Below are 12,583 nucleotides of genomic sequence, written 5' to 3'. Positions count from 1 at the left end.
GAATTAATTTGTTATAAAACTATGATTACGTTGTAAAATTAAATTTGTTATAAAATTAATTTACTTTAAAATTAAGGTTCCATTTTTCTGAATTGAAATTAGAATATTATTTCATGGTTATTATTTTAATTTACTATTTCGAGTTTTTATCTGTTTTTATATAGTTGTTAATTCTAAAATATACCTGTTCAGCCTTCACCTTTAAAAATTTTGATTTTAAGAAACTTATACTTGACATATTTTCTACAATAAAGTAACTTTAATTAATTGTTTAATTAAAATTTAATTTACGATGATAACTGTGTAGTTTAAATATATAATCCAGAAATTGTTGGAAACTTTCCTCAAAAATTCAGGAAATTTTATTTCGAAAATTTAGTGGGAGCCCTGAATAACAAAAGCTTTATTTAGAATTTATTTATTTATTTTAATTCTAATTGGCTCCCATGTCTTATTTTTTTCATACATATCTTATTCTTTTTCTAAATTAGAATCAAAAAAATTGTAAGAGAAAATTTTTCACTTTAAAGACAACTTCATTATGTTAGAAAAATATTTAACTTATTATTATTTTACAATTTTATTATTATATTATTAAATATTTAGAAGTTCACATATTTTATCCAACTTCAAAAAACAATGCATAATAAGTTAAAATTTCAAGTCTAATTATTTACTTTAGATTTAGACCTGTCCTCTAAATTTTCCCCTACAATTCCCAACTAAATTTTATAGTCTTTTCCAATGATAATTATTTTTAATCAAAATCATCAGTAGTTTATGCTAAAATGCAATATGCATTGAGCATAAAAAAGATAGTTGTTAAACATTCTTAACATTTAGTAACTGACTTATTGTCAGTTACTAAAAATAAAAATATTTGCCATAATTTTAATACATGATCTTTCTTCTTCATTTAAATCAAAATTTATTTCATTTAAGTAAAAAAATTGTTTTTAACAAAAATTATAAAATATAAGAAACAGTTTTGATTTTGTTGATTTTTAACTGTTTTTATGACGATCATATTCTAATTAATTCCTTTTCTTTTATGGAAAGAGAGGATGAAAGATCCAAGAAATGCCAATCCAGTAGTCAACAGAAAAGGTAAGAACATATAGTGAAACATTATTTTGTCTCAGTGACATGAACTTTATCCCATATTTTGTGAAATAGGGTGACCCGGGGTAATTCACGATCACTCTGCTTCTGGGGAAAATAATGATCACCTAAGTCTTATTTACAAAAATATATATATATTTTTTTAATTTGAGACATGGACAAGAATGCTTGTACACTTTCCTTAAGTATAACTACATTTACTTAATAATAGTTTTTTGTTTAATCTAACAAAATAAGTATCTTTTAAACTGCTTTCTGTATTTTCCATTTCAAAGATGGGTTTCAAAATGCGTACATTTTTGCAAAGATCCTCCTCCTTCTCTTAATAATAAATATTTTGAGTTACTTTCTTTTTCTTTGATATAAAAATAGTGTAAGCTTTTGTTTAATTGTTTCACATCTACTGTAAACATTATAATTGATTATAGGAAATTCTATCAAATGTTGCCCCTTATAGATGAGGTAATTATTGATCACTGGGGTAATTCCTGATCACTGTCATTTCTTCTTATAAATAGTATAAAAAATTGCTAATAAATAACTAATTAACTTTTCTTAAATAACAGTTCATATTTATTAAGTGGGACAACTATAAAATATATTTTAACTGTTATCACAAAATTTGTTTTTAACTGTATACAAGACAAATGAGTTCTGATTTTCACCATTTCTGGTTTGTCTTAACTTGCTTCTATCTTAATTTTATGTGTGTGCATTGATAGAATAATTTTCAAGTTTATAAATTAGCCTAATATAAATAAGATAATAATATAATTAGCCTAAATATAATATAAATATAATATATATAATTAAATTAGCCAAAAAAGGATACTATGCTTCTAAAAAGCAAAATTAGTGAATTTCTTTTAATGATTGAAAATAAAATTTTCAGTCTGTGAGCTGTTAACAAACCTTACTTAACTTTATACTTAGGATACAGAGGTGAACGTTAATTGTAGTAAACCCAAAAATTGGGTCGGCTGTACAATGACGGTTAGACAAATATGTATATACTCTTCATTTTAATTATTTAATTAGGGGTGTGAACAACTCGCTCTCTAGCCGTGAGCCAATCACTACACACCTAATGTGTCACGATAATTTTTAGAAGAACAAAACAATTAATTTGGTCTAATTTTCGGTAATACACATTTTAATAGCAAGCGTGGAAAGAGAAAATTTCCTCTGATCTTAACTATGCTTAAAAGGAGTCTTATAAATCTACATAGAAAAACAGTTACCATTACTACAGCTTCGGCTACACTAGTCAAAACATCAGGCCCCGTCAATAGAAAAGTATCTTTTGTTCAGTCAGGGCAAATAGTAGGACTTTAAAGCATTTGTCAGGTCCAACATTTTTCAGCAACTAAATAAAAGAAGCACCCCTAAAAAGAACAAAATTAAAAATGTGCAGATAAAAAGCTAAATATTTAGTAAGCCTAGATGATAAAAATAAATAACTAATAAAGTATGCAATTAAAATTATAATTGTTTTTACATATTAAATTGAAGACATGTCAAATAATATTCTAAGTGAAATTTATTGAGTTAGGGAACTTAAGTACTTGGGTTCAGTTGTCACTGAAAGCAATGATATTATGCCAGAGATTAAGCAAAGACTAAATGCCAGAAATAGCAGTCCTTTTGCACTTAAGAGATTGCTAACATCAAAAGTAATAACGAGGCTTCAGGTTTATAAAACTATAATCAGACCAACTTTCATCTATGGATCAGAGACATGGACTCCAACCCAGAAACAAGAAAAAATGTTGATTACCTGGGAAAGAAAAATTCTTAGAACTATTTTTGGACCGGTCAAAGAGGGTGATCTGTAGAGAAGGCGATACAATTTTGAAATTGCAAGACCATTTAAAGAAAAAGGTACAATAAATTACGGAAAAGCAAAGAGAAGTCAATGGCTAGGACACCTTGAAAGAATGGAGGAAAACAGAGGCATTAAGAAAATATTCAAGGGGCAGTGCCAGAGGAAAAGAGGAAGACCGGCCAAGAGATGGTTACGAGGTAGAAAAAGACCTTAAGACTCTAAAAGTCCAAAACTGGAAACATAGAGCTAAACACAGGCGACTTTAGAGGAAAATTGTTAGTGAGACCATGGCCCAACATGGACTGTAATACCAGGGAGTTAGTTAGAAATTTATTGCAAAAGGATCTTTTACTTATTAACTTTTTCTCTTTTTATTATTTAAATTGATTTCTTTTGAAAAATCAATAAATGTAGGAATATCAGTGGATAAATGTACTAAGAGATAGTCCAAGTATTTCTGGAGTGGAAAAAGGCTCTAATTGAATTCAGAAAAAACATTTTTTTTTTCATTAAAAAAAATTTTTTTTTTAAAGGAAATTTTAGGACACTTACGAAGATGATTGTTTAATCAAATGTGCTTTCTTTACGAATATGTTCTCCAGTGAAAGAAAAATTAAAGCTTTTGGTTTGAAATAAAGGTGAGGCACTTCTTTTTTTCCACTTTAAATACTTCTTTTTTTTAAAAAAACTTTTCTTTTACAAAGATAAGTTGTTTTTCAAAGAAGTTTTTTCTATTTAGAATTAAAAATATTTGTGTTTTCTTTTAGCATTGTTTTTTTACATACATTTAGAATAAATATATATATTTTTTAAAATTTAAAATATCAAAAGAGATTACACTTAACAAATTTAATATATTAGGAGGCTTTGCTTTACTTGTGGCCGAAATATATAACAACTAAAATTGGGAATAGTACTTATAACTCTCTCTTAATTGAATTTTTTAATAAAAAATTCAATTAATTCATTCAAAATTCAAATAATTAATAATAAAGTTTTAATTGAATTCAGAAAAAACTTTCTTTTAAGTGTATATATATATATATATATATATATATATACACATAAAACTTTTCATTTACTAAAAATACGTTTATTTTATTTAACATACACTTAAAATAAAAAAAATTTCTACTTAAGATACTTAGAGAAATTACACTTAACAAATTTAATATACTGAGAATCTCTGCTTTCCAACCCTCATAATTGATTTTCATTCCTTACTGTTTATTTCTTAAACATCAATATTTTCCGCAAAACACAAAATATTTCGTTAACATGTAAATAAATGAGAAGTAATTTTACTTTCCTATAACTAAAATAGGAAACTCTGCATTGAATTTTATTTTTAAAAATGTCACTATAAATGTTAAGATTTATAATAGGCAACACACAATCTCTTTTTTTCTTTTTGCTACTTCAGATTGACATCTACTCTAGCAAGAATTTTTAAATTATAGATATTAAGATTTTGTGAGGGAAAAATTTTTTTTTTTTACAATAATGGATAAATAGTCGATATTTAAAGAAAAATAAGCGGAAAAAAAAACTGACTTAAGTTTGCAATAGCTTTTGAACAAATGGGAATTTTTAAAAAGGCGGAGAATAAATCAAAGTATAAAATGGTACAACTAGCTAATTAAATTTTACCTCTGAAGTTATGTTTCTACAGATAGTAGATTGACGAACATGTGTTTTTCTTTTTCTTTTTTTTATTACAAGTTTAACAGTTAATAATTCTTAAACTAACAATCGAATCATATATACCTAATTCCTTAGAACATTTTGTGTACTATACTTCACACCTTCGTAATTTTAAGTTTCTATGTCTTATAGATGTTAGGCAACACAGTATAATTTAAGGTAAATCGACAACAAAAACATGGGGAGGGGGAGAAAAAGAATTTGCAAAAGAGGCACTTAAAATTTCAATGCCTTTTAATAAAATTGGAATTTTAGAAAAAAAAAATGTGTTAAGTTCATATACAAATGTGGTTCTTTCACATTTTATAGAATTTTAAACATAAGACTGTTTATGGCTAATCACCTTCAAACCTTTCGAAAAAATTCAGATCTTTACCAAAAACAAATCAAAATTCAAATTTAAATCATACTTCAAAAAAAAAAAAAAAAAAAAAAATCTAAGTCTTTAATTTGTTTAGGTCAATAGCTTCATTTTCAGGCTGATTTGAAATCTGAATCTTATCCCAGTTCCCTGTAACTTTTAGCAAAACACCATACTTCAGAGCAGTTTGTAAGATAATTTAAGAAAAATACTGAGTGATTTCACACAAAACAGTTATACTTTTCTCCATTTAAAAATAAACTGGATCTTTAAAACATATTGATGAAAATACTTAACAGAAAAAAAAATTCATTGATTTAAAATCATAAGATCTTAACTATTTTAATTGTAATATTGATATTTTTAAACAAAAATATAGATACGACATTTCATCAAAATTTTTAATTAAGTTTCAATTAAATGCGAAATAAGAATTTAATTAAGAATTAGAATTTAATCAACAAACTAAAGCAATCTGCAAAACGATCAAAGAATTTCACCTCAACATATTTTGTACAGTTGAAACATTTAATTTGTAAATAGCGTTTTATTTTTAAACATAAATTATTTAAACAAATACTTTCATGTATTCAGACTTATTAGGTCAAATTTCTTAAAAATATAATGAGCATTTGAAAATGGTATTTACTATTATAATGGACTCTTTCTATCCAAAAACAGCATAGAAGGAGAAAACATATGAAAAATAATTATAAATATAGAACTAATTGAATGTTTCAGTTTTATAACATGCATATTGTTTAAAATCAGCTATAAATTGTGCTGAGTACCAACATCACAGCTATACGTTGTGCTAACTGAGCAAGCAAGGTTAACACTCAAATCTGGAAGGAAAAACAAAATTCTCTGTGTTTTCTGTGTACATATTATACACAATATATTAAGAAGCAACACAACAATTACTGTGCTCTTGTGTGAGCTATTTTAGGCTATTACACTAGTGTTAATTGCTAAAAAACTTAAGAAAAAAAAAAGAACAGATGAACATACTTAATTAATGCTATAAGTAATTTAAATAGTTTAATAGAGCTAAAATATCATCCTTAAATATCACATAGATCACTTTTGAGTGGTTGAAATTTTTCAAAAGATGAAAATAAGAAACAAAATTCCAAGTTTGTAAAAATAAAAAAAACCCTGCATTTCCCCCATTAATTTAGATGATTTTTAAATTCCTTGTATTTTCCATGTTTTCCTTAGTTTCAACATGCAGTCGCAATCCTGGCAAGGTAACAAACAAACAAACAAACAAACAAAAAAACCTACATTTTCCCCATTAATGTAGATGATTTTTAAATTCTCTGTATTTTCCAGGTTTTCCTTATTTTCAACATGGAGTCGCAATTCTGGCAAGGTAACAAAAAAAAAAAAAAAAAAAAGAATANAAAAAAAAGGATCTTATAAATTATGTTAAAAAGGAAGGGAAAAAAAGAGAAATAAACTAAATAAAAATATGACAAGTATGCTTTAGGGTCATGTCAGCTCAAGAAAGCAAATATTCTGAAAGGTAAGTTATGAAGATAATTTCCATCACAAGTCACTAAAACGTAATAACTTATTAAAAGTAGTAGTTAACATATATCACATAGTATTTCACACCATTGGAGAAAAAAAAGAATACTTACCACTCCTTTATTTAAATTTCTGTTGATTTTACAAAATGCATGAGATGGATTTTCATTCTAAAAAATAATTTAATTTTTAATAATTTTTTTAATGTTAAACATACAAATTTAGGGGGGAAAACAAAAAATTTATCCTTTTACAACATTAATGTTCTCATGGCATTAAAACATAAATAATTCAAATTTACTTCAATTTAAATTATGGAAATTCTGATAAAATGTACTAATTTCAATTTATAATTATACACACATTAATATTCACAACATGGTTTCTTAGTATGTGTTTTTAATACAGGTTGAGTCTAAATGGTTTGGTGGAAGGTTAAGAAATAAAGTAAAGCAAACATAACTTAAGATGCAGGATTATATCCGTGAGGAATGGCTAAAAGCAAAGATTAGACTAGCCTGACAGGAGTGGTTGAGCTGCTTGTTCGAGAAATCTAACATAAAATTGAAATTAACAGTGAATAAATATGAAAACATTTATTAGTTAACAGCCTCAGAAAATGTAGATTATGCAATGTTGGTCCAGGAGCACCAAAAAGATGTCTAATAATAGAAAAATTGTTTTTAATTGGTTTAAATGTTTACAGGAAGGGAAATAAACCATGCTAGGATTATGACAAAGGAAATTCGATTTGGCAATAAACATGTGTGGCATACCATTATATATAAAGCATATGTGACAATCATTAATATCAAGCATTAGCGACTGATGCTGTTGAACGACTGCCTATGAGAAGATTCAGAATTAACAATGGCAGTTCATTTACAAAGATTTTGGTAAGCAAAGGATCTGTCCCAATTTTATCCAACACAAGGAAAGAGGTGTGGCATCAGTGCCTCAATCAAACCTAAAAGAGGTACACACAGACCCATTATAGCAAATTAATCAAAGATTTTATTTTAAATTTACAACTGTTGATGAATAGCCAACCCAATTTTTAGGTTTACGGCTACTAATATTCAACTAAGTATCATTGTAATTTTGAACCCAATCCAGAACACAAGGGGACCAGGATTGGGAGAAATTTGCCTTCGTGGAGGACTTTTAGATGAAACTAACCCGCATTTACGTTACATGGGCAGGAAAGCCATAAAAACCTCCCATGGTTAGCCTAACGGTAAAAAGGGACTCTAACCCATGATCTGGCTACCACTGAGGATATTTTACGTTGGCACTATGGTTGGTGCAAGTCGGGTGCAGAAGTCGCATTGACCAGCTGTTGCTGAGATTCGAATATGGTTTACCTGATTGGAAAGCGAACACTCTATCCCCTGAGCCACTATGAATTTTAATCAAAGATTATCATACGTGCTGACAGGGCCGGCCCTAGACATTTTGATTTTGAAAATCTTAATTTTGGTGGTTTCGAAATTAGCTTCCACATCAATCTCTGAAGCAAGCTTGGTTGCTTCTAAAATGATGCTTTCAAAAGTTTCATCTGATCTCAAGTTTTCAAAGAGTTTGCAGTTGCTAAGCATATCAGTAGCTTGTGACATATCAAAATTTACAGTTTGCAAAAGTTTGCTGATGGGATTAATATGACTCAAAATTTTGTACCAGATCACAACAGAGCATATAAATTTGAACTGCTTCAAATTATTTAATAATCCGCTAGCCTCGTCTCTGATCATATTATCTATTTCTGAATCTTCATATATGCTGTACAAAGCATCGTGAATTGGACCAATTTGAAACCACAGAGCTTTTAATGAGTTGACTCGACTTTCTCATCGCGTATCACTCAATTGTTTTAGGGTGTAAGTATCAATACATTTCCGTCATATTGCCCAACAAAAAGAAGAAGAAAAAAATGTATATAACTTTTGAACAATATTGAAGAAGGTGGCTGCCTCAAATGAGAATTTTGCCATATCGTTTACAACCAAACTTAGCGAATGGCTGCTGCATGGAACATAAAATGCTCTGGGGTTTATATTTCTGATTCTTGTTTGTAGTCCCGATTTTTCTCCTCTCATATTGGAACCATTGTCATACCCTTGACAGCGCATGTTTTCTACTTTAAGCCTATTTTTCTCTAGCTCTTCTAGTAAAAGCTCCGACAATTCCTTAGTTGTTGATCTCTCAAGGGGTAGAAAATCCAAAAAATGTTCGTTGATATTAACTTGAACTTCAGACTCTGATTCCCGCATGGAGACAAATCTTACCACATGTCATCTGTTCTACTTTACTTGTATCGGGAGTACAGTCAAGAATCACAGAATAATACTTGGTCTTTTGTCTTTTGAACTCATTGATGTGGTGCTTTATGTTGTCATGCAATAATTCAATTATTTCATTTTGTATAGTTTTCCCTAGACATGTAGCTTTGATTTCTTCTTTATTGAGGACTCTGTGAACATGTTCCTCTATTTTTGGATCAAACTCAGCCAATAACTGAATTAACTTCAAAAAGTTTCCATTATTGTGTTCATACAGTTTATCACTTGTTCCTCGAAAAGCTAGAGAGCTCTCGCCTAGCATTTTAACGACTGATATAATGCGTAAAAGAACTTCAGACCAGTGTATTATCTCAGAATCAATGAGTCTCTGAGAACCTGCATCTATTGTTTCACCTATTTTCAATCTTTGCTTCAACTCAAGCCATGATTTCAAACAATCTACACGAGTTTTAGTATTTTCATGATGTGCTATAGAGTCCCCTAAATGCTTCCAGTCTTTAAATCCCCGATTACCAAGAGCGCTCAAGCTGGATGCTGCAGCAAAAAGTCGACATGGAAAACAGCACAAAGCGTTTTGAAATACGGAATATATCATCCATTCTCTTAAAACCTCTTCTCCGGCTCGGGTCGTCCCACCCTGGAGCCGGCCCTGGTGCTGAGTGGGTAATTGGTGTTGCTTTTTAAGGTTGCTAGTTATTTTGTTTTTATGTTTCTTTTACTAGCTTAATGCCTTCATTCATCTATCTTTGTAGGCATTCTGTGCAGATTACTTATACTTTGATAAAGCAAAATCATATCCAATTTCACTATATTCTCACCGTTTAAGAGATATTTATACTAATTCAACAATACTACTAAAAAATTTAAAATAAAAAGTAAAAGAAAATATAATTGGATGACATTAGTGGGAGAGAATAATAAAATAGATATATTAAAACTATTAAAAGACATAATTTTTAATTTATTGGATTTCGAAAAAGGTTCAAGTATACCCTTTTGGCAGAATTCACTTCTATTAGCATGCACTTTCAATTTTCTATGCAGAAGCTATTATTAACTCAACCTAATACCAAAGAAAATGCTAGATAAATAAATACATCAAATTTTCATTGTTATTATTCATAAAAGAAAATTATGGCAATAGTAGAAAAATGGTCACTCGCCTAATAACAAAAAGATTACATGTACATATTTTCAGATTCACTCACATGCATCTATTAAATCAAAAATAGATAAATAAAAATTAAAAATACACCATCTAACACTTATTCATTTATTGAATAAAATAAATTTAATAAACTACATAGGCAGATTTTATAAACTAATAATAAAAACTGCAAATGAGGCAATGAAATTTAGCATTATATAAAGCAAAATTTTATAATAATAAAAAATTTAATAAGCAGGTTAAAAATTAAACATTTACTCTAGATCATTATATTAAATATTAATAAAAAAAAGTTATTAAAGTGAATTTAGATTATTAACTAAAGAGAATATATAACATTTACAATCATGAATAAGTATGTTATTTTATGTGAGCAACACAGGAAAAAAATACCAAACTAAATTAGTATACCATCCCGTTACAGTCTATTGACCAAAATGGTCAGCTGGTCAAGCGATAATTTTTTAACTGGCAAATGGTTTTTTTTAAAACTCTCAACCCAAAAAAAACAAACAAAAAAGTCAAACTTTAAGTGTCTCGCACTTGAAAAATTAAAAAGGCTCTAGAACAGACAAATAACTTAAATATTTTAAAAGTTGGCATACTTTTTAAAAATTGCCAATCTAGCGTCATTTTTCCACCCATATAAAAATTATCCAAGCAAATGCCTTACTCTCATATTTTGCAAATTTTTTGAGCTAAGGTAATGCAGCATTGAAGTTTTTAAATATTAAAAAATTAGAGCATAAATACTATTCATTTTCCCAAAACTGTGGCTTTTCTCCATATTGATGCTTTCTTTTATATTCAAAATAATCATAGATGGAGCTGGCAAAAGATAGGTTAAACTTAACCTAACAGTCAAGAATAGCTGTTGCATACTCACAGCAGCAATTTTAAAAAAATCTTAAAAACAATGAAGAAATTGTTATTAGCAAAAAAAAAAAAAAAAAAAAAAAAAAAAAAAANAATGAGCTTTTAAAAATGCAGCCTTAATGTTAGTTTGAAACAGATTTTAGAGGTCTGAACAAACAAACCACCATTATTTTAAAGACCTTTCATGGCGTTACCTTCTAAATTTTTAAAAATAAATCTGCAGGAAAAAAAAACTTTTTAACACAATAAAAAGCTATTATTAAAAATTTTTTAGCCATATGTTTAAACTGATATTGGAAGCTGATTAAAAAGAGACAATAGAAGAAGCAAAGATAAATTACCTTACTTGCTAATATGATACATATATCAGTAACAACTAGTTGATTGCAGGGATCATTTTCAGCTGCCCTCCGATATGTAAAAAGTTTTTGAACCACTATTATTTACATTTGCTAAATGACCACCTGGTGTATTTAGGACCACTTCACTGTCAGCCATGACTTTCTCCTTTCCTTCATAAAGTACCCTGAATAAAATTTAAACAAAGTAATACAGCTGTAAACAATATTCAGCAAAGTAATACAGCTGTAAACAATAAACAATCTTTATTTTTTTTAAAAATTAATAAAATAGATACTTTGTGAAAAACTGCCCATTATTTTAATTTCCGTAGGTACCACTTCAAACTTTTGCTTCTAGCTAAGCAAACTGTCAAGCTATGCAAAGTTGTGTTGCTTCTAAATAGACACAACTTTGCTAAATTGGTCCCTTTAAAACTAGTTGTTAGTTGAAATCGGGAATTTCTTTACTTTCACTAAAATAAATAAACTGGTTTTCTGTTAGTTAGTTATTTTAAGCAGTAAAAGAGACTGCAAATAAAAATGGCAATTCAAACAAATATTAATACATACTGATTTAAGGAATACATCGAGATCAAAAGTTTTATTCATGTATGGAGTAATTCATGATATCAGGGTGAAAAATAAAGAATAAACAAATTCAGAACTTGCAGCTCAATTAATCAACTACACAACCCAATACATCAGCAGTTTCACACAACATTTCTTCAACCTTTTAACTTATAAGTTATTTTGATGATTTGGGTACATAAATTATCAAACTTTTTTTTCATTGCAAAAATCAAATGTTTAGTACAAAATCAAATATACTTAGTAGTTAAAAATTAATACAGTCGGGAACCGATTATCCGGAACGGTCGGGACGATCGCTATTCGGGATAACTGATTTTTCCGGTTTTCTGAATCGCTACAAAAAGCCGTTTTTTTTATTGTTAAACCCAACTAAAAAGAAGAAAAAAAAATTTGGAAATAATCTTAAAAATAAGAAGAAAACATGAAGTAATACACTAATGATGTGGTAGGCAATGTAACAGGATAATGAGAATGCTCTTATTTTATTAGTTTTAGGTTTTGTCCGTGATCTTAATAATCAATCAGGGACAATTAGTCAAAAATATAGGCTGAATATGTAACTAGCAATATTTACAAAAATATGGTATCTTTACATTTTAAGAAATTTTAGACAGTGCAGAAAATTTATAATTTTTTTTAATAAGAAAGAAGCTGAGTTGTAAAATAAGATGCAGATGCTATATTAAACAGTATTGCCTTCAAATACAAGGCTTTTGTTACTAACTAGAATCAGGGTAAAAGAAAAGACTGTAAATAAGTTTT

At 28.2% G+C, this 12,583-nt stretch overlaps 1 long non-coding RNA gene across 11 annotated transcripts in view; it reads right to left on the bottom strand.

The window, feature by feature from the left end:
* Nucleotides 1-221: 221 nt before the first annotated feature.
* LOC122273032 (uncharacterized) overlaps nucleotides 222-12,583 on the bottom strand; it is a 31,858-nt gene continuing 19,496 nt past the window's right edge. For 10 of the 11 annotated variants that reach the window (XR_011637701.1, XR_011637695.1, XR_011637702.1 and 7 more), the window contains 3 exons: nucleotides 11,231-11,415; nucleotides 6,659-6,715; nucleotides 222-2,507 (listed from right to left, as the gene is read on the bottom strand). This is a non-coding gene — a long non-coding RNA (uncharacterized lncRNA). Of the gene's footprint in view, nucleotides 2,508-6,658; nucleotides 6,716-9,837; nucleotides 9,909-11,230; nucleotides 11,416-12,583 lie in introns of all 11 variants that reach the window. The other variant, XR_011637703.1, reaches the window with a different exon arrangement.

This window comes from Parasteatoda tepidariorum, chromosome 9 (assembly GCF_043381705.1).
Source record: "Parasteatoda tepidariorum isolate YZ-2023 chromosome 9, CAS_Ptep_4.0, whole genome shotgun sequence".
NCBI classification, from domain to species: Eukaryota; Metazoa; Arthropoda; class Arachnida; order Araneae; family Theridiidae; genus Parasteatoda; species Parasteatoda tepidariorum.
The sequence above is the reverse complement of the archived record's forward strand: the minus strand, read 5'-3'. Positions and strand labels throughout refer to the sequence as shown.